Source organism: Passer domesticus, chromosome 1 (assembly GCF_036417665.1).
Source record: "Passer domesticus isolate bPasDom1 chromosome 1, bPasDom1.hap1, whole genome shotgun sequence".
Taxonomy (NCBI): Eukaryota; Metazoa; Chordata; class Aves; order Passeriformes; family Passeridae; genus Passer; species Passer domesticus.
This window is the reverse complement of record NC_087474.1, coordinates 79,091,815-79,114,446: the sequence shown is the minus strand read 5'-3', so window position 1 is coordinate 79,114,446 and position 22,632 is coordinate 79,091,815. Positions and strand designations below refer to the sequence as shown.

Here is a 22,632-nt window from a genome sequence, read left to right as displayed (position 1 = left end):
GTAAAGTTCAACACTTGCTGATATTATTATGGGTGGAAAAGAGAGGAAATGAAAAAAAAAAACCCTCATGGAAACACAAGTCATGTGCAAACATTTAAATGTTAAGGTTTTCATGGTTTCTTTCTGTGGAGAAGGTCTCACTTCTGTATATTCATGACAGTTGATACATACAGAGTATCAATATCAAAATGGGAGTATTTTGTGTGTCCCTTCTATGCCAGTTCAGGAACATTCTTCCAAGTTTTTCTGTGAGACCATTTCCAATGATTCCATAGAGCTTCTGGTACTGGGTATGGAGACGGATGGAGGAGAACAGTAAAACTTGGATACAAGACAAAAATATGGCACAACCTATGGCTCAAAAGAGGAATGTTAACAAAAAATGTGCAGCATGCAGTACTTTTTTGTCCGAGATTATTACAACAATAACATGAACCCAACCTAATGGTGTCTGCACTATATATTACAAGTAGCTCTTTATGATCGTTCCCCCTCCCCTTCTCAAACATTCTGATTAGGCCTATTTCCGAAGCTTGTTTGAACAGCCTGTCACTATTTGTTTAAGTTTCAAACCTGTTTTAAATAAACACATGTCCATTTTATGTACTAAAACAAGGGGGGTGGGAGGAGGGAAGTATGACCCATTGCTGAAAACTATTTTAGCACAAAGAGAGCCCTAAACAGAATTTTAACCTTTCATAAGGTTTTGTCTTCTGTAAACCCATGTATTTGTCACTGGATTTTTGTCACCTAAACTGCTCTGTTTAAAATAAGAGAATCTCAGCTAAAATAAATAAGATTAGGAAAAATTGTTTAAAACACTTGATGTCCTTTGAAAAGCACTCTTTATAATGAAAGCAAGGGTCCCCTTGGCAAATACACTGAGGCAAGTTCTGGCTTGGTGAACCTTTCTGGAAGTCTTACACAATTGGAAAGAAAATCATTACAGACCTTGCTTTTAAGACCTTCAAAATTTAATGGGAAGTTATATCCTGGATGTAAAATTATATCAGGGCTGTTAAAAATTATATGGAAAAGAACTCTTCATTCAGTTCTGTAACTTTTTAAAAAGCCATTTCTTAAGAAGCTTTTATTAAGTCAAATCAGTCTGTTGCTGGTTTACTGTGCAAATTTGTGTTGACCGTTTCTGTGAAGCAAGAAAGGTGGCAGTGGAGAAGGGAAAGATGCTCTGCCTGAGCTCCTCTTGGGCACCAAAGCCCCTGAGATGCCTGTTTCACCTTGCCTGCTTTGACTGGAAGCCATGAGGATTACCCCAGGGGCATCCCTTACTGCCTTACTTGCCCACTGCACTATATATAGGGAGGACAGAGCATGTTCCTGGACAGAGTTCCAGGGATTTGCAGGGAGCCCAGGACAGAAGAGTTCGTCACTCTGGGAGGATTAGGAGGTGTAATAGTGCACTTAGTCAGTGCAGTCTCAAAACAAAGAGATCACACTATCCCGCTCTTCCACTGGCCCAAATTCGGCAGCTGTGATCCAAGAAACAAATGTCATCTTTAATTACACGGGCATTCTTTGCTTGTGGAAAGAGCCAATTTTGTTCAGTCCTGGACCTTTCACAGCGCAGCTTGCACCCCAGCCCGAAAGGAGAGGCACAGCTCCTCGGCCACAGAGAAGGACGTGCTGCCCACAGGCTGAGTCCAGAGAGGCATTATGGATCTGACAGCTCCTTACCAAAAATGTGGAGGAAGAAGGCAATTTCTGCCTGGCATTTCTGACCGAGGGGGCGGCAGGGAGAGCGAACATGAGGAAGTAAACGCTTCCTTTTTCTACCTGAATCAAACAGCTGGTGAGGAAGTGACTTTATTTCCCTCGTTATCATTGGTTTGGCAGGATATCCTCTTGAGCCACATTGTATTGAATGAAGAGCCAGAGAGACTTCCATTTTACTGTACGGGAATTGCCTCGCAGCTATTTTACGCTGCCTGCTCTGTGACTCCAAAACAAACAAACAAACAAACAAACACTCACTAGCCCCCGGCTTTTGAAGAAACTTGCACAGGTCTGAACAAGGCCACTTTGCCAACCACTACGGGGCAGGAGAGGGAATGGCACACACTCTGATGCCAAGGTTTGGCAGCTGAATGACTTTTACCTCACCCCTGCCTCCACACAAATGACATAAATTCTCATAAAAGCTTTTGTTCCCGCATGGTAACTCATTTCAGAAAGGGTTTGGGGAGTGAGGGAGGGAGGGGGTGGACAGAGCTGGTTAAACCGTCCCATGTTTTCTATGCCGTGAAACCTCATTAAAATGTCATCTTGCAGCTAACAAGAAAAGTTCTTGGAACACAAAAAGTAGACAAATGTGTAGCTGCTCTTTTCCCAAAGAGTTTATGAGTCTTTTATGCAAGCCTAAGTCGTGAGTACAAATAAGGGCAGCTCAGCCCCTGGCTGTGCTGTGCTGAGGTGTGGTGTTTCACAAGGTCCGTATCTTTAGAGAGGCCGATATCCTTTTACACCTGGGAGTGCCGACATGCTGGCAGTCCTGCCAGGTGCACTTTAGCAAATTATAATGGGAAGGAAAAGGTGTCACCATGCAAGCCCTGCTGATCATGGAAAAAGAACCTGCCTGGGGAGTGGCTTTGGCATGTGAACCCCTGAACCAATTTCCATCTGGGTTTTTTTTTCCTTTCCCCCTTCACCTTTGCTCATGGTAGAAATTGGGTCTATTTTGGAGACATGGTTCAGTGGTGAACACAGCAGTGCTAGATTAATGGTTGGACTTGATGATGTTAGAGGTCTTGTCCAACCTGCTATGATTCTATGATTCTGTATTGAATTCTCTGTTTCTGCAAAGCCTGACACAGTCATAGGTCTGCAGCTGATGTATTAGATGCTGGCTGCATACACTTTTTAATTTTGTTTCTCCAGTGTTGTCTGAGGTTTCTGACTTTGACCAAAACTGGTTTCCATCACAGTTAGTCTTGCCTAACTACTTTGTTCCTTGTCCTTACTATCTATTTGTATAAATTCCTGCATCAGTGAGTCCTGTGATTTTGGGGCTCTCACTGTAAAGCTCTGTGAACTGGCATTAGTAGAAATAGTATTTTCATGACTGACTAAACATGTCAGTCAGACGGAGACATGTAAGGAGCAAGGACTGACTGTGGTTAGGTTTGCTAATGAAAAGTGATGCATAGGCTTAGAAATACATAAATGTGAGTAGTTAGAGTAATGGTGATGACTAGTCCTCCTGTCTGTGCTCCTAAAGGGTGACCCTGCTGGCAGGTAGGTTTTCTCCAGACCCCTGCGGGATGAAGGGTAAATCCAGGCCTTGAGGAACAGTCAAGCCACATCTTTAAACACAGGATTTGTAATGTGTTGATCACTCAGCTGAATGGAAATCCATCCGCTGTTCAGACTAGGCCACATTCTTGTCAAACCAAGTCAGCATGAGAACTGTTTCAGTAATTTAGTCTTGGCATTTCTATTTAATTCATTTAGACGTGGTTCTGCAATATGCAAAAGCCCAGACTTAATGGAGGCTGCCTCGTTCTCTTATTCCTGGAAAGGCCCACACTATAAAATGAAGTATTTCTGGCATTAGGATAACAGCTGTAATGTCACTGCAACAGCTAGCTGGTCGTATTTAATGGGTGCCACTTCTGAGGGAGCACTATTAGCAATTATGAGAAAAAGAAGGCAAGAAGGCCTCCTGGACAACATATTGTGTTCAAACAACACAGTCAAAGCTGCTCTATTTGATCCTTCACAATTTTGAGATCTTTTGTAGTTGATAGTCCTACTCAAATAATTTGATGCTTTATTAAATTTTCTGAAGGTATCTTACTTAAACAGAGTGCTAGAAACTGTTCTACCTAGAAAACAAATGTGTCCCTACACATGAATCTTGGTTGCACTAAAACCAAGTCATTAGTGGGCCATATTCTTCTCCAAATTATCAAACCCATTCTAAAGAGTTTACATTCCCATGCAACAGTAAATTTAGTGATATCCATTTGTGGATTTGTGAATCCCTTTGAAGGAGAGAGCAAGTGTCACAGAGCTGCTGGGGAGACTCATCTCACGCTGTAACATTGTACTTATACCTGCATCCTCTGAAAAGAGGCTGGATGCATTAATACCCTTGTCAAATCTTCAGAATGGCTTAGAAAAAAATAATGACAAAAAGGGCTTGGATGTCAATGCAGGCCTGTTTTTCTCTAAATCTTACTTAAATTCTCTATCTTGTTTGTAACTGGCTTTCAGTATGAGTGCCCTTATCCTGCAAATAGCCCAGCTAATTTAAAAGTGCATCTCTGAAGATTTGTCTACACTGGGTGCTGCAGTGACAGTAGAGGGAAATGTGAACACATCCCCCATTATATTCCCTGTCTGCTCCAGCTGCCCGGGCTGCTCTTGGGCTGCTGCAGAAGAGTTAAACCATGTAACCGCCTGGGAAATGGGAAATGAAAGTGGCTGCTTGTAGAAGTGCTCAGGGTGCTGTGGCACAGTGTTTGTCCTCCAGGCCACAGAGGCTTTCATTTAACAAGAGCATCCAGTGGTGCTGGGCTCAAGGCACAGGTATGAATGGAGGCAGAGAGAGGACAGCAAGGTGGCAAAGCTGTCAGCAGGGGGAGGGACCTGGCTCGGGGTGGCCTTGGCCAGAGAAGGCTGAGAGCACGTGTGAAGCAGATGGGTGAAATCCGACTGGTCTGAGCAGGTTGTCCCATCGACTGCACCACGAGGGACCAGTCATGCGTTTTTGTGCTGCTTGTTTTAACATCCCTCAGGGATATGTTCCATCTCATGTTTGTTGTTTCAACACTCAGTTCTGATCCAAACTCCTTCGGCTTGACAAACTCGTGCTCAGCATTGAGCAAGAGTAGCACAGAGCTGGAGCGGTGGCCTGGCTGGTCCGTGGTGCTCCGTGGTGCTCCGTGGTGCTCCATGGTGCTCCAGCAGCAAGAGGCCATGCAGAAGTGCCACCCAATCCTCATGTGACTTGATGCAGGCACTTGTTTTTTTTCATAAATCTTGTGATAAGCAACTGATTTACCGGGCCAGTGAGACAACACAGCTAACATCATGCTAAAGTAACCTCACGATAAATCCACAATTTAATGAGTAAGTGCAAAAAAAGGCCATGCTGTAGACTTCAATGGACAGTTACATTTCTACCACCAGCCACCTGGAAAATACGAATTTGCCCATGTGTTTTCTTTGGCAGCCTACACCTCATTAGCGGCTCAGACCATTTCTGCTCACCTGAAAAAGCCTTATTTGAGGCAGAGAAGAGGCAGCATTTTTTGGTCATTTCTGCCTTTTGCCATTTCCTAAGTCAGCCCTCCCACCAGGAGCTGTGGGAGGCAGACAGGTCCTGGCAGTCTGATGGAATGCTGCAAATTCTCCCCTTCCAATGTGGTGCACGTGAGAATGGGGCCTCTAAGTGTCTCGCTTCATGTTCTCATCAATTCACAGCTAAGTGATAATGGGAAATTAAAATAAGGGGAAGTTCTCTGCTCAGAAGAGATTGTTTTTAATTGAGTGCTTTCCCCCACTCCACTTTTAGTCCTTTCTGTCCTGTTCACCACTTGCACAAAAACCTTTCTCTGGTAGAGAAACTGAGGGTGAAGGAGCAAGGAAAGGAATGAGCAGAGTTTGCATAGACTGAGGCAAGTAGAAATTTGAACAAAATGAACTAAGTGGGACAGGTGAAAACTATTGTCAAAAAAGCTGAAATTTTAAGCCAAGACAGCATTAGGTGTTGCTTGCCTTATAGATGGGGGGGCTTGTAGGTTAAAGTGGGCTGGTAAATCTTCAATTTTTGGGTTCATCCAGAAAGTCCTTTGGTAAATGTTATCAGGTAAGAGCTAACAGGGACCACTTGAAAAAAAAAAAAAAGGACCAGTAAGAGTGTAAGAATACAGGCCAGGTCACAGAGTAAAAGGACTTTGTTTTGCTATTCAAAAGAGCTCAAATTCATTTGCATACACAGTTGTAATTCATTAACTATGACCAACAGATTTATTTAAATGCCACCCAACAAAACCAAAATATGAAGATCTAATAAAAGGCAAACCATCTCTGCCTCTTGACTTCCAAAACCAACACCAAAACATATAACAGGCATCCTGCAGGAGAACTGGGATCTTCTCCCATTCAAAGGAAGTACCACCAGAATGTTGGAAGGCAATACACCTCCTATCCATATGTGTACTTTAATTCTTCTGTAACAAGAAATAATGTCTTGATGATATAAGAAAGGGCACAAATTCTGCATATTTCCTTTTAGCAGAAAGCTCTCTCTAAAATGGAAAAACATTGGACACTGGTATCAGGAGAAAAAAATGCTGTTTTTTATGTACTTCAGGGGCTTTGCTGGTGTCACTATTCTGGCCATATTCCTTGATGGAAACATGGCTTATACCAGCTGCAGCAGTCTGCCAGTATGGTTGAAGTACCTCCCAAACAATGCGAGTTACACTGGCAAAAGGACTCCTCTCTGGTCTAAGTCTACGTAAGTCTACAGAGTGGGGAAGGGAATCATGCCAAAATAGCTATCTTTGTAAGCTAGGGATGTGATTTTTTCCCCATGAGATAGTTGTGCTGGCCAGACTTTGTCATGTAGACCCTAGGAATTTTTATTTGCAAAATAAGACTGTAATTTATTTTAACCAGATGTTCGGCACTGATCTGTGTCTGTGCATTCACAGCACACTCCAAGTAATTTTTACTGTGAAAGACATATACCTTGGACACTGGTAAGATTGTAAAAACATAATGCTGAAGCTTTAAGACTGTGGTGGGCTTTCCTTTCTTTTTGTTGGTAATGGGTAGCTCCCAATGAAGTAACCTGGTGTTCTGGGTGTTGAGTTTTGCTCCTATCAATCAGATTCCCCACAGGCCCTGTATGGAGAAAGTCTCAGCTCTCCCAGGTATCAGAAATTCCCATCAATTGCTGGAGCAAGTCATGCAGTTTCTTACAACCTAATGGTTGCTGGGAGAATAGAGTGAGAGCTGAAATGACCTAGGATCTCTCTTTTCTCAGTAAAAGGCAGGAGGTACGAGTGCCAGTCCTCTGAATAAACAGATCCCTCTTTGTTTTCTTTCATGCCTGGTGTTCTTGAGGGGAGGCAGGGGCTGGTTCTGCTACAGGACAGTGATCATCGGAGTGGTCACGTAGCTGTCACTGGAGCCTGATGTACCAACCACTATCAACAAGTTACACATACACATCCTTGGGAACAGCTGAAATACAGCTTAGCCTGCATTCCTATGGCCAGTCATTCAAAACAGAAACGAAAGGATTTAGCTAACTGCTGCTTTTTTTTTTTTTCATAAGCTTGCATGTCCTTGCAGATCATTCGCAAGGGCTGCACATTTATATTTCCTGTTGACATCCTTTGAAAGGGAGAATGCCAATGGAAATTGGATCTTATAATCAACAATTTTTGTGGACGGCAAGTCGGATGAAAATTCATAAGGATTAAATTCTATCATTGTGACCTTGAACTAAGAGCACAAGGAAGGGGAATGCTGTTAACTTAGGCAGGAAAGATTGGTAATTACTCCATGTGTTGGTGTTTCCAAGTCAGTAGAAATTTCATGCAAAATTTCAGATACTCAAAGGAAAGAATATAAAACAAAATCAGGACTGTCAGCCAAGGAAACAAAAAAGCATCACCTATGAAATCAGCCTTGAAAGCTTCCCCAGTTTCTAAAATAAATAAGACTCCACAGATCAGCAACCACAGATCAGAACTGATATAAAGTCCTTCATAAATGTCATAATTTATTTTTTTAATACTTCTAAGAGTAGGTGGGAACACACAGCAGAGTGCAGTTCTACAGAGGGGAAAAGAGAGCTCACCTTGCACTCATCAAGCTACCTCAGGGTCAGGGATAGGGGTGCAAACACTGTGGGTATATTAGAATAGCACTCCAGGCAGACTGAATATTCCTGCTGTGAAAGTAGCACAACACTGCTCAGAGGCAGCTCCAGAATCCCTGTGCAGTGCTGAGCTCTGCCATGTAGATGTGCCCCGAGGCACTACCGGACTAAAAATGATGGATCCTGCTCCTGCTTACGGCATTGCCTTCCCCGTAGAGCAGCGTGAGCTGTGACTCCTGTGCCAGCAGCTGCTGCTGAAATCCCAGTCTCTCCTGCCCAGCCACTTCAACGTAGCCTCAAGAATTTCATTAACACATTAATCTGCAATTAAAGAGCTGCCCTTGCTTAAGAGCCAGAGGAAGTGATTACAAGGGCTGAGGAATTCATGTGTGGTGGTAGGAGAGGCACTAGGTCTGGAAGTAGGTACAGCAATCATCTACAGGATGACCACGAGTAACTCCTGTGTGCAACCACCTCCTGCTTGTGTCCCTCTTCAGGTGATGTCCCTTGCACATCTCAATGCTCTCTTCCTTGGAGTTCTGCCATTGCTGCCAAAAGACTTCTTCTCCCCCTATGTCTTCCATCACTGATATCTGCTGCTCCTAGCCCTAAGTGGGAAGGCCCAAAGATGGTTTCCATCAGCTTTGCATCAATAAGGGCTTCCTGCCACAGTGGTAACTCTCAGCTTTCTCTTTATGGCTAGAATCCAACGTATAAGTGTCATAAACCCACCCAGAAGCTGCCTTCATAACCTCCTATAATTAACTGTTGCTGCTATAAGTTTAGACAAACCCAGGAAATCACATGCAAAATTCTGTCTGATTTGCTATCTAATCATCTTCTATCTAGGTTCTTATACCACACACATTGCTGTGGTATCTGAGCATCTTGATGCCTGGATGCAAGTCAGACAAACCCTTTTCTAGCTAGCTAAGCTGCAGTCCTGACACTTCTACACTCTTTTGCAGACAACACTTTTGCTACAAGCAAACTGCAAAGAAGCTTCTTCAAAGATTTGCTGAATGTACCAGCTTCTCCTGTCTTCCTTTCCCAGATAATGTAAGGTTGGGAAATTTGCCAAGCATCATGCTAAAGTGAAAGAGACAATTAAATTGCAGTGAGTGCATGAGCCAAGGGAGCCCAGCCTGCCAGAATGTTATTGTAGTGTTCTCAAGAAGTTCTCAGCATTAAGACTTCATTTCGTTTTCTGTCTTGTTAGGAGATGCTCCACTGGAGACCAGAAAGTCATTGCTTCCTCAATATTAAATACAAGTGTATCATCCAGCTACAAACCATTTGTTAGCTTCAAACTTTTGAGTCAGTTTTGTTTCTTTTTCTTTTAAGATAGGAGGCGTTTGATCCTGTGGTTACCATCACTTGAAACAAAACTTCTGCTTTCAACAAGATTTTAGATATACCCTTTTCTGATGACCATAGGATCGAAGCAAGAACATGGACAGGGACAAGCAGTCAAAAAGGTGATGAAAAAAAAGGTGTATTTTTTCTGCATGAGAAATAATAGATATGGGTTTGATTGATTTAAGAACAAGTAAGGGAAAAGTTCAGAACTTATCTATACTTTTAACAGTAAAAAAGCAATCTTCCCTCCAGGAGGAACCATTTATACTGATATCAAAGTGTATTCTGACTCATTAACTGAAATATGTTGTGCTGGTGGGAGACAGTTGTATCAGCAAGATTTTGTCTACAGAAGGGTTCACACCAGTATAACTTAAATTCATTTAAAAAATCAGACACATCAGCAACAGGGGCACACAGTAGAGTGCAAACCAGGCATGAGACATAGAGAAGATCAATGTTTTGGACTATTTTTCATATCTGTGTAGTAAAAGTTCTTGTATGTCCATACTGAGAGCAGTTAAAATACAAAGACCCTCAACCCCAATCTAGAGAAACACAAGCATCAAGAAACTAAAAGAAACCCAAAGCACCTTCCTTTTTTAGGCTATTTACTCCTGCAGCTTTAGCCATAGAGTTGGGGGGAGGGGGGTGAGGGAAAGAAGCTGAACAGAGCTGGTAATCACAGCATTAAGTTGATTTGACTATTAGAAAACTTTAATTTCAATGTTCCCTATGGGGTTTGTGGTATTTATTTCCTTATTTACTTCTTGAGCCTATTTAATACTTTGACCTGAAGGAAGAAGAATTCGTACAAGCAAGAAGATTAAAGGTTCAAATTAGTTAAAGATGATACAAACTTATTGATTCACTACAGGCCAGTGTTCTCAGTGTCACCAGTGATACCATCATGTACTAATGCCATAATGTACCATCATGTACTATGCTTGAAGAAAAAAGACATTTTCAAAACCTCATTATAGATGGCTTTTGATTGGAAAAAAATACACTGATGCTTTGCATTCTTTTTGTCCAATGTTTTCTGTCCCACCCAAATGGCCCTTCTACACATGTAAGAACCATGAAAGGGTCAGTGAGTCTTTTCTCACACTGACCTGACCTTGTATGTTGGTTTCAGTCTAATTTTTCCATCTGTGTTCACTCCAAAATTGTACCTCTGAATTTGCATTCTTTTCACAATTGGGGGATTTTTATGTGCTTTGGTCATGTAGTCGCTTTCTTTCTGGTACGCGTTTCTTCTGCCATTTCTTGTGTGATTCCTCCTTCCTCTGGCTGTTTAACCTTACTTCCTTCATTGCTTCTCTTTTCACTATTTGCTTTCAGGCATTTGGTGCTGCCTCGCAGAGTTTCCACAAAGCATTTGTCCATACGCAAGTTATGTCTTTCCTTGATGGTGTATTGCTTATTCCTGTCTATGGAGCACAAGTTAGTGCAGACAAATACATGACTGTCGTTGTGCCAGCTAATCGTGCTTGAGCCGTGGTCCCAGCAGGTTTTAACTGCAGCTGGCTGCTACAACGCTGAGCGTAGCCTAGGTGGATGTAATAGCCAAGTCACCGCAGGCATGGTGCCAAAGGGACTCTTCAAGGTTGTGCTGTGACACAGCGGTAGCCTGCAGTGAGACTAGCCCTGACTAGTACTCAACAATAGCTCAAGACTCAGTTTGTGTCTTCAAGAAATCCAAGCTGAGGTGGTGTTCCCCTAGAAGCAAGCAGGGGTCAGATAGGAATACTTAAAATAAGGCTTAGTCCAACACCAGTTGTGCCAGGTTTAGTGTGAAGCCAACACAAAACCATGCTCAGAAAGCAGGGATACCTGGGCACTGTACACCTGGACACCTGCATGCAAAAACCTCCTGTGTGGAAGGCACAGCACACCTGCATGATTTATCAAGGAGCTGGTAGCAGCCAAGCCATGTGAGAAGTTCTCTGAAGGCTTTCACACTCCTGGGAGGAGGAGCAGCTCATAAAGCTGTGTTTATTACTTCCCCTCTGGTCAATTTTTAAGGGTAGATTTAGGAGGAGGAAGATGAAGTTGATCTTTGTTGAATTTTTACATGCTAAAATACATATTTATGTCACAGAGGTTAAAGAAAACAAAAAGACCATCACCTCCAAGAGGTGAAAGTTTGATCCTTGAACTGCTGTCCCGAATTAAGTTTCTGGTACACCTAAGCGTTAGTGCTCAGTGAGTTAGCTACAGTCAGTTTGTGATTAATACCTGGGTTAAGAGTAGTTTCTTTCTTCTGTCTCTCACTTTTCCAAGGTAGTGTTGTGTCAAGTGTTAAGAAAATTGCTCTTCTAATTTGTGTGCCTCCTGATTCATTTGGCCTGGCTTAGGGGAGTAGCCCAAGTCCCCATTACCACAAATCTGTTAACAATTCTTTTGAGTTCAACAACGCTCATTCTGTTTCCTTTTCTTAAGCTGGATATTAGCAACAAAGACCTGCTAATGTCTTTACTTTACAAAAGTTGTAAAAATGCTTTGGAATTTCTACTTTAGCATTTATTTATTTGTCTTCAGAGATTCAGTTGCACAGCCCTTCCCACTTACAGTTCAGCTAAATAATGTTCATGTTATCCTTCTATACAAGAGTATTTCCTCTGCCCCTGTGGCCCAGTCTTTCTTTCCTGAACAGTTTGTAGGTAGATAATTATGTTTTTCCACTACATTTCCCTACCACCCATTGCTATTAAAATCATCTTCCATGGCAAAATAGTCTGATTGTTCTTTTGCTTTTAAGCTTGTTACATTTGTCTAAATAGTTACGCTATTCAACTCCTTTTTCTGATACCTTCCCAGTTTTCCTGAATTCCCTTTTATACGTTTACCAAAATTACGACTCTCCAATGGTCGTAATTGGCATCATATTCTCTGAATTCACAAGACGCTGCCATATATACAGATGTCTTTAATAGACATATCTGACTAATATGTTCCCCAGACTCCCATAACTTCTGGCTTATTTGCAGGATCTACTTCTGTTCTGGTCCTCTCAATTTTCTAGGCTCTCCTTCACTCAGTTACTGTATTCTCTATCTAACAAACTAAAACACCTTCTTGCACAGTCTGTTCTGGCCACACTGAGAACTGGCACAGATCTCACTGCTTCATCAGACTTGAAGATTAAACTGGGAACAGCTGAGTCAAAGCCATTTGCCCCGTCTTGGAGTTTTCTGTCTAGCCAAATGATGTTACTTCCCAGACAACTTCTCTTACTAACTGGTAAGAAAAGTTCACCCAGTGCCTCATGATATCCATTGTTTTGGCAGAAATTAAGAAGCTTGCTGAGCTCATGTTCGTCATGACCATGTTCCTGGGGACAACTGGGGGTGTTTGCCTCACCAGTCTCATTCTCAGCTGGCAAAAGCCAGCTTTAGTTGCAAAGAGTCTCATTGTCTGCCAGAGAAGGATGATCTGACCCTCCACTCTGCAGCCATAGGGAGACTGGCTTCTTGAAGCAAAGCCTTGGCCAGCTCGTGCCTGAGAGCCACCCTTCCCCTCCCAGATGACCTTTCAGCTTCTGAGCTTCCTCAATTTGTCACAGATATTTGTGGGACTTCAGAACATTTGAAAGTAAAGAAGCAGAAGCTGTGTCAGATCAAGGGTCCTTAAGGTAAGATATTTTAACCGGTTCCATAGTCAAAATAAGAGTTACTGTCTTTTTATCTACTTGCTTGTGGTAATAAAATGTTTGGCTTTTGTATGGGCAAACAACTGTCAGTACGGCATAGCCCATATGAGTTCCTTCTCATTGTCACTGTAATGTATCCCACTTACCTAAATCTTGAAAAAATATGCTTTAAAGTTAGATTCCTAAACACATGAGTAGACACCTGAGTAGACTGAACTTCACAGTGGGGACCTCCTGCCTTGGTGGTCTGAAGTTAGGCACATGACAAGTATTGGAAGTCTTGGGCGAAGAAATACATTACAAAGCTACAGTCTGGATGGGGACAGAGGAAATCAGTTAAATTCTTGATCCTATTTCTAAAATTTGAATATTATGCATTAATAATCACTGCACTGATAATAACTTATTAAAGCTTCTGGGATTTAGGAAATCTTTTCTGAAAACAGTGTTTGAATTTTCTGCACTCTTTATTTGACAGGGATCAGAGTAGAGCAATAAGACTATAAGAACACAGGAAACTTTTCAATAGGGAGAGCACTGGAACAAGCCATTTGGGAATGTAGCCACCTAACGGAACAAGGAGTCAGGGAGTGACAGGGAGAGAGAATGTGCAGATGGAGATTCAGCACTCCCAGTCCTCTTCATGCATGCAAGAAATAGAGGGATTTCAATAACATAAGGAAGGACAGGAAATTCAAAGCTGGTGAGACAGCATACTTTTGCATGCCATCCTCAATTAGACCGTCTTATTATACAAAGTCCTTAAATTAGATAATTGCTACAGAATGCTGAGATGTGAGCTTAGTGAGCTTCAAAGAATAAGTAAATATTTCTACAGTAAACAAAAGCCATTAACGGTCCAAAATAATAGGGATAGTAGTAGTAATAATAATGGTGGCAATAATAGTAATAATAGTTGTTATTATTATAATAATTATAATGAAAGGCTTTTGTTTGAAGGATTAAATAAATCTCTGATTTTTGGGATTAGTGTGAGATCTTCAAAAGGACTATACAAGACAGGGAAGGGTGGAAGATGACATTATCCTAAATCCACCTCTTGGGGCATTTTTTTGCCTTCATTTGAAGCAGGTGGTGCCCAGCACAGGCACAGACACAGACAGAGTCTGTGCTAGATTGATCGTGATTCCAATAAACATGGACCATTTTAAATAATTATGTATTAGCTGAGCAGGGGATTTTTGTGTCCTTTTGTGTTTATAAACATATCCTTCTAATTTTTTTCATGTTTATCAAACAAAAATACTTTGACTGAGACAGAATCCATGGATTCCTAAAGTAAGAATTGTATAGAAATTTGAAAAAATTCTATACAAGCAACACAGTATCTTTAACTCAAGAAAAAAATTACAGTATGTCTTTTTATCTGCAAAACTAATGGGATTATTTAATATTAAAAAATGCTGTAAGTTAAATGCAAGGCATAATGAAAGATTGAGAAAAGAAGTTCAAACTCCATTTTTAGAATGGACAAATTCTATAATCTTAGAAGGAACATTTTCATAAACTATTTAATGAAAACTAAAAAGTAAATAGAACAAAATTTAGGTTTTGTTCATGTGCTTTATCCAAACGGAAGGAATAATAATTCAACGTATAATGACAGCATCATAAAGGAAAGAGGCTGTATTTAAAAAAAAAGAAAAAGATAGTTCTGTTCCTTAGTTAACTGAAGATAAAGCTAAAAAACCTGTTAACAATATGGAATTTAACCATATGCCAGGGTATAAAATGCTACTGTTTACGTAGGGCCGCCTTCACTCCTTTGTCCAGCCACAGACACTGTGACAGGTCAGTCACGGGTTTTTAACTGAATTAATCACAGCAGGGGAGGACGCTCTTCCCGGCTGCTCTGAGGACCACCCCTGCATTCCTGCTCTGTTTGAGGCTGGAGTGAATGCTGGAAGAGGCCACAGAAGTGTGGCCGATGGTGCTGGGGCAGAAAAGGATTCACCACACCATAGATGGATCCTGTGGCTGGAGCCAGGGGCAGAGGGGCAGGCTGAGCACAGGTATCCTCATGGAAGGCCACCCGTAGGAGCCGGGACGCAGACTGTCTCCCTTCATATGGTGGTGCTACAGGAGACAGCAAAATCACATCAGTCTGCAGGAGTTTATCAGTCTTTGCTTCTTCTCTACTGTCCCTAGAGGACTCCTCAGTTTATTTTTATTTTTCAGGCTTCCTTGAATCTCTTTCATTTCCTCCCCTGCTTAATTATGCAGCACTACATGATATAATTTAGACAGAAATACGTGAGTATTTTTAATGACATCAAGTCTTTTAAAACTGTTTCATGGAAGAAAATACAGCTTGTACATCTGTAGTGTGCCACGGGGTAACACAGTAGTGTCTTTCCCACCATCAGCCCTCCCCCAAGTACTTTCACTCACCCCTTTTCAGACCACTAAGCAACCACTGCCAATCACCCTTCACGCCCCATCCCACCACTTTCGCTCTCAGTCATTTGCCCACTGCCTTCGAATCTGTCAGGACTTATTTCACCAAACCATTACAGACACCCACCCCTTCTTAATCACCTCCTGAACCCTTTCATGCGGGCAGGGATATTCATCAGTTGCTCAGCTACAGCTCTCGGTAATGCCGATGCAATAAATTCAGAGAGAGAGAGAGAGAGAGGAAAGAACCAAGTGATACGGGCACTGGGTGGGAAACTCCTCAGTCAGAAGTTTAAGCAGGTATGAGTCTCTCAGGACAGTTGGGGAGTGCAGGAAACCCATCTGCTTGAAGCACTTCTGTAATGCAACAACTACACCCAGAGGCAGGTCCTCTCAGGTTCAGCAATTACAATGATTGAAAAAGAAACTCTTCCAGCTGATTCAGAGAAGCAGCCACATAATGTGGCTATTCCCACACTGCCCTCTGATTAAACCTGTCTTCCAGTCTATCAAGCATACAGGGGAAAGTCCTTGCCTACCTACCTGAACCAGAATCCCTCATTTAGTCTTTGTATCTCAGTGCATCGTCTGTGGTTGGTGGTAACAAAGTGCTTGTCATGGAGAAGTGTTCCTGGAAGGTGAGTGCTACGGCAGCTGTGGAGGATCACCCACAGTGGGAAATGACAAGTGCTCCTGCTTGTGTGCAGAGCTGGGAAGTCCCCACAAATGGGGTGTCCATGCCTGCTGAGATCAAGCACAGACACTCTTCTCTCTGTTTCTTTTGTAAAAAGGGTCATGGTATTTCCCTTTGGGAATTGTGTATTGTGGCAAGTCAATTTTTAGCTGTGTTTATCTTAAGTGGTTTTATATTCCCGCATGAATTTGTCATAGTAAAAGAAACTTCCATATGCATATCTCCTCAGCTTTTGAGTAGAAAATGACAACAAGAAGAAGAAATTCTCAATAACTCTTCAACTTGAACACTGCTTATCTTTCCTTTCAGCCTACTGTTGAATGAAGTACCATTTCGAGCTAAGGGAGGCACTATTTGACAGAACAAAAGGTATTTCTCCTGTCAAGCTCAAGGATATCTGGAAGGTACTACATTCAGATTTACTACCTTACAGAAGTATTATGCAAAATCCAAAGATACTTTTCCCTATAAATAAATCTAATACCTAAATACTGGAGATATACATATATGTATATGTATATACATATGCATATTATACATATGTGTGTGTATGTACAATGCTGAGCAGTCAGAAGAACTAAGTGAAAAATCAAGACCTGTGCAAGGAAATGAAATCCAGTATTCTGTTACCGTTTTCCCAGCTAACGACCATCCTCTAAAACAGTCTGGTTCATTAGCAGAGTCCAGCACTGAGTGGTTACCGATGCAAAACATCCATCTTTCACATTGCAAAGGCTCAGTGCCAAAGCCTGCACTTCCTGTAAGCACCTGCTTCATCCACAGCCCTGAGGTCAACAGAAAGAGTTCCCATGCTTCATTTGACTTTGATCAGGTTCTCAACATCCTAAAGTGAACCTTCTCACCGTTCAAAGGAAGAACCTCCCAGCTGTGAAGAGGACCCCAGAGCTCAGCTTGTTGTGTTACCAGGGGTGTGGGGGTTGTATCTGCACGGAGACTGGGCAGACCCTGGAAGAGAACGGTCTGGACCGTGCACTGAGGGTTTCAATTACAAGGTTCATTTAACCCAGAAAGCCTCCTGCTGCAGAAGGCCACAGATGTTTCGTTACTCCCCCTTGGTTCTTCCTATCTTGACAGACATCACAGAGACACCGTGCATAATAAGGGTTTATTCGAGTTTTCCGCTCGGGACTGTGCCCTGACCCCAGACCACTGAAGAGCCGATCTCATCCCAGCTAGCAGATGCCTGTGTGAGATCTTAGAGTTCTTGTCCTTCACAAACACTTCTTAGTCCCGTCTATTGCCAATTAAATCTCCCTATTGTGATGCAAAGAATGATAGCAGCATTTTCTGTGTCCACACACTGCCTAAACTGATAAAACCCTCAGTATATGTTAAGAATATAAGTGTGCTCAGTCCATTCACAACACACAATAAGTGCACAATTCAATTAACTAATGCAATTCATATTTCATTAGGACAGAAGCTGTTTGTGACCTTAAACGGACAACAATTTCATGACGGCACTGCAGAATTTTAATTAGATAGGAAAATAACAAAGACAAATGAAACAGAGGGAAAACGCGCTGCCTGGCAGAATTGTTCCGAAGAACTTAAAAACAAAAGATGCAGTTGTTCTGCTAGGTTCTTCTCTTTCCCCCTTACTAATGATGCAGACAACAAAACATTATTGCCTTTCTTTGCCTTTCATTTGTAGAGAAGGCTGTCTCAGCATTGGTGGTATGAACCTGGTATGGTACTGAAAGGCACAGGCAAGAGAAGTCCAAGGGCCTGGTTTAGCTTTTGCTCATGGGTACCTAAGTGAAGAGCAGCTCCTCTAAGAATAATAGTTTTTGTATCAGTTTTTCAGAAAAGGCCTAAATATTCGGCCCTAAAATAATTTGTGAAGAAAGTGGTAAACCAACCAACAACAGACATGATTAATAAAATTGTTAGCAATATTGGGACAAAATAACACACAAAATCACAGTATATAAGGACTCTGATTAAAGCAGAGAAGGATTCAAATATTAAGCTGTGATTGCTGTAATATTTCTTTTTGATGTACTCTTAAGAAAATGAGAAAAGATTAACAAGGTTAGTTATTACAGTCCTGTAGTAATTTCATACTTAATCCAAAGTATTACCATACACGCTGACCCTTATGTGAGAAAAATGGCTCCCTACAGACTGTAATTCGGTTTCATTATTTTACTATGTATTACCAAAACTGTATCTCATCTTACAGAAACATAAAAGGATGAGAGCCTTCAGTTTTTAGATACTACATTTAAAGAGATGACAGAAGGATGAAACTATCAGATCAGAGTTCACGTTCTGCAAAGCAGGCTCCCCCTGCCCCCTCCTTCCCAGACTATGATTTATGTTTTAAAGATAAAAACAGTAAATACATTTTGTACAAAGCTGGCCAGATTTTGTGTTAAAGGCAAGATGCTGAATAGGAAGCAGTTGGATGTGTAGCAAGATGTGTCTGTTTAATCAGGATATTTGTTGATCTGGGTCACTAACAGGATGGTTGTTTGTCCCTGGCCAGTGGGTGGCAATGGCAGCAAATGGCTTATAGTAGACAAGGATTGATTTTGATAAACATGTCCAGATGGGTATGATTTAAATCAGTAAATATATTGCTTCATATAAAGAGATATTTTCAAATTAATTTTAAACCAATGTTTGCATCTACGAGTCAGTAGATCCTACACATACACTCTTAAAATAGTACTTGAACCAGGGGAATATCAGTAAAGAAGAAGGAAAATAGCTTTGCCTTCCCTAGTCGTAACACCTCCAATGCTTTATTTTTTCATGATATATTAGATCAAAGCCCTGTTGTCTGTATATTAATATTATTTAGTAGTTCTTTTCTCAAACTTATTGTGATCTGAAGCTAATTTTACAGGAAGAGATTAAGTTAATTTATCGTCAGTCTTGTAAAGTAAGTTTTTAATGCAATGAAAGTATCATAACAGCTGCTAAATGAGAGAGACCATAAAAAGGGAGTTTCCAGAACTCACTGATATTAGCTGCTCACCCATACATTCCCTTCCTCTCAAGTTTCAAGATGAGATTATTATAAAAACAGGCTGATTTGTTACCAAAAAAAAAAGAAAAAAAAAAAAGAAAAAAAAGAAAAAAGAAAAGAAACTGTCTGAACAAATCTGCAAATAAACCAGCTTGGGGGAATTCCCATGTCTGTGTCTGACCTCCATGATCAAAATAAGGCATCCTCGACCTGATAGAAAATTCTGATATTTTTTACTGATACTTAATTTTTTTGATACTTAACTCTTCACCTGATGGGGTATCTGAGCATCCCAGGAAAGCTGTGCTTTAACTGTGGTGGGCCCAGCCTGTGCCAGACCCCGCAGGCTGGAGGGGTGACTGCTCAGGGATGAGCAGTGGGAAGCAGGGTGGTGGCCATCGCTGGTCACGGTGGCAGGGTCTCACCCAGCCCCTGAGCACGACACTGAGTCCCCACACCATGGAGAAGCTGGGCCCAGGCTATTTGTCTGTGATAAGTGCAGCCAGTTGTGCAGCCAAATTGCTCTGTACGGCTTCCTTTTTATTTTTTTCCTGTTAAGTTTTTGGCTTGGCTGATGGAGGACGGAGAGGAAATGCATCCCAGCAAAACTGCCTCTCTTGGATTTGCGGGGGCCTTGTTCCAGTCTGCTTGCTGGCCTTGGGCTGACTATGAGCTGCGATTGTTTTATTTTTTTTAGCCTTTTCTACACTTCAATTTACAAATCTGACGCCAGATTCTTTTCTTTCCCTTACAGCACTGCAAAATGGGAGTCACCCCGCAGCCATTCTGGGATCTGCTCTGCACAGCCAGAGATGCCACTGACAGCTTTTAGATAGGAGGAAGCTGAGGCTAAAGAGCAGAGAATATTTCTTGCCCTACATTGTTCTTGAAGACTATTTCTGGCACACAGGAAGGTCTCACAAAATTACCATCAAACTTATTTTAGCTAATTCCATACGTGACTTGAAGTACTCCAGAGGTGTGTGTCAAGCCTCGGAGAACTGATGGCAAGTTTCACTCCCTGATTAGACATAGAAATAAATGTATGACACTCTAGGGGTTGCCTGGAAGTGCTTTTCTTATAAACAGAGGGGAAAACAGTCTTCAAATGATACACAAGAAAGTTAACAGGAGTGGGTCCAAATATTGTACTCTAAAATGAACACTTTGATAATCATAACAATGTGGTTTGAAAAGCATCACTTTAAAAGGTCAGCTATACCACCCTCTGACTGCACATTGAAAGCATAGCGGATATATTGAGTCATACATATTGTTCATTGTCATTTGCATTTGGTGAAATCCCTGCATTTTACCCAATTTAGTAAGCAAGCACCGCCTCGGACTCCCTTGGCAATACCTCTAAATGCAGTTACTGTTTGTTGGGCTAAAACAACATCTTGTCCCATCCTGCACCAGTAAATCACTCTTCGGTCTTTTGATCAATGTTTGCCTTTTCAAGCCTGTGAGTCATTTTGCATTAATGGAAAGAGAGGGAGTGACACACGAGAGCAATGTGGGTATTTTGAGCTGCACCTCTGGGATACTTTTGTGCACGTTGTTCTGAACAAAACGACCATCTGTATCGGTTTGCTGACAGCCACTAGTGCATCAAAAGATCTGACTTCCTATCTTTGTGGATAAAGACTGGCTTAATTCTACAAACACCATGCAGAGTCATCAGGCGACATGTCATGAAAAGGCCTTACTGAAAACAAGCACACTCTTTGCAACCCAGAATTTTTTTCAAAATTGTCCTCAGCATCTGACCTCATGGCCTTTTCCATATTTTTCTGCACATCACCCATCACTGTTCAATTTCCCAACAGTCATGTCAGTGATGTTTCCAACCAGAATACGGCGGAAGCTGTCCTCACCCTTCCGGGGCCTACACCTGAAGAGTAAGCAAATTTTGTGGGTGTTTCAGTCTTTTTAAATTTTCTATGAGCAATGTAAAAATGACTCATTCCTGCTTTGGCTGGAATATATAATTGGTAAACATTGGTGGGGAGCAATCATATTTCTAAATTTGTAAATATAAACAGTGCGTAATGCAGCAACTCTTTGGTCCTGTGTTTTTTGTGGGAAGGGCAGGGCAGGGGCTCAGTCTCACAGCTGGGCAGGTTTGGTAGATACAGCCAACAGCAGCTGAGGGGGAACCAAGAACTGTCCAGCAACAAGGAGACTAGGAAGAGGTGGAGGAAAAGAACAGAGGCACCTTCCCATCATAGCACTGATCGAGGCTTTAAAACCATAAAAAAAAAAAAATCCCTCTCACAAAGATGCATGGATACTCAAAGCACCATGGAACCTAATCCAAAGACCACCACAGGCAAAGGAAGATCCAGGAAGGAAAAGTCATGGATGTTCTGGATTGGGTTCTGCAGGGAGGACAGTCAAAACACGTGCCTGCAACACACAGACTGCTTTAAAACTAGTTGGTTTGCTGACTGAAGGAGAATTTAGACTGATTGTGTAAAAGCACATATTCACACATTCACAAACTCATCAGGAAAGAAGTCACCTTAAAGTGCATTTATAAAACCTAACACTTTTACATTGCCTTCAAAATCATAATGTTGCTAATAATGATTTTTGTTAGTATTCAATAATTTGAATACTAACAATGATGAACTTGTTAGCATTCTATCCAAGAAGGTATGCAAGTCATATGCCTTTCCTTGTCCCTGATATGGACAAAACACCAGTGCTCAGAGGGTTTCCTTTGGACCTCTAACCCAACCTGTACAAGCAATTCTGATGGAGAATCTGGAATGGGAACCCACTGACTTGCTCCCTTCTCTCCATCAACCACCAGAAGGAGCACACAGGCTGCTGAGGGTGACCTGTGTGTGTCCTCCCATTTTGCTACTCTTACTGGACTGGGGCTGCTGGGCTGCCATGCCCAGCACTCTAGTCCCCGCAGTTATTCACCCACTGACTTCCCAGTCCCAGCTGAGGATTCATCTCACACAGCATTGCTCCCCTGCTGCTGGGCCACAAAATTTCTTTGAGAGTCTGCACATCCCTCCAGTGACGCCTGCTTGGAGTTACCCGTTGATGAGTAATAGCGTGTAAAAGTCAATTACATTCATATTCATAGAGCTGCTACTTAAAATGTTAACAATGAGGAAACTTGCCCTACAGGAATGAGGATGGGGGCAAACTTTTATTAGCCCCACATGAGCTTTTATCTGTTTTAAATGTTACATTGTCCCAGGGAAAGAAGTGCCATTGTTAACAGCATTGGAGGCAGTCAGCTGCACTCAATTTAAAATTAAAAGGGGAAGAAAAAATAAATGAAAAGGGAAAAAAAACCAAGGGTCTGCCTGACACACTGTAGTATGGCAGGCCATGGTAACTTGCCCCAGAAACTTTTTATTGAATCCAGCCTTTCACTACAAAAGAATTCATTAACTGCTTCACGATGCAAAGTCTGCTAAAGACATTATCCTCAGTGGCCAGCACGGGGCTGTTCCCATACACTCTGAGCACTGCTTTCACTGATCACTGCTGAGTCCAAGGTCACATCTATGAGTCACTGTTATCCAGTCCCGGCCACCAGTGGGATGTCCATGCTTCCAACTCGAGATGGCTCCACATCTCTGCCCACTGTAGCCCTGCTCAAGTCAGGACCGGAGAGCTCAGCT

At 41.9% G+C, this 22,632-nt stretch overlaps 1 protein-coding gene and 1 long non-coding RNA gene across 2 annotated transcripts in view; one reads left to right on the top strand and one right to left on the bottom strand.

Annotated features, from left to right (window-relative positions):
- Positions 1-22,632, bottom strand: part of BCL2 (BCL2 apoptosis regulator) — a 96,680-nt gene that overhangs the window by 6,627 nt on the left and 67,421 nt on the right. The gene's annotated exons all lie outside the window — the stretch shown is intronic.
- On the top strand, positions 12,384-21,007 carry LOC135304429 (uncharacterized). The gene is made up of 3 exons (XR_010365824.1): positions 12,384-12,854; positions 16,294-16,388; positions 19,737-21,007. It is a non-coding gene; the product is annotated as an uncharacterized LOC135304429 (long non-coding RNA).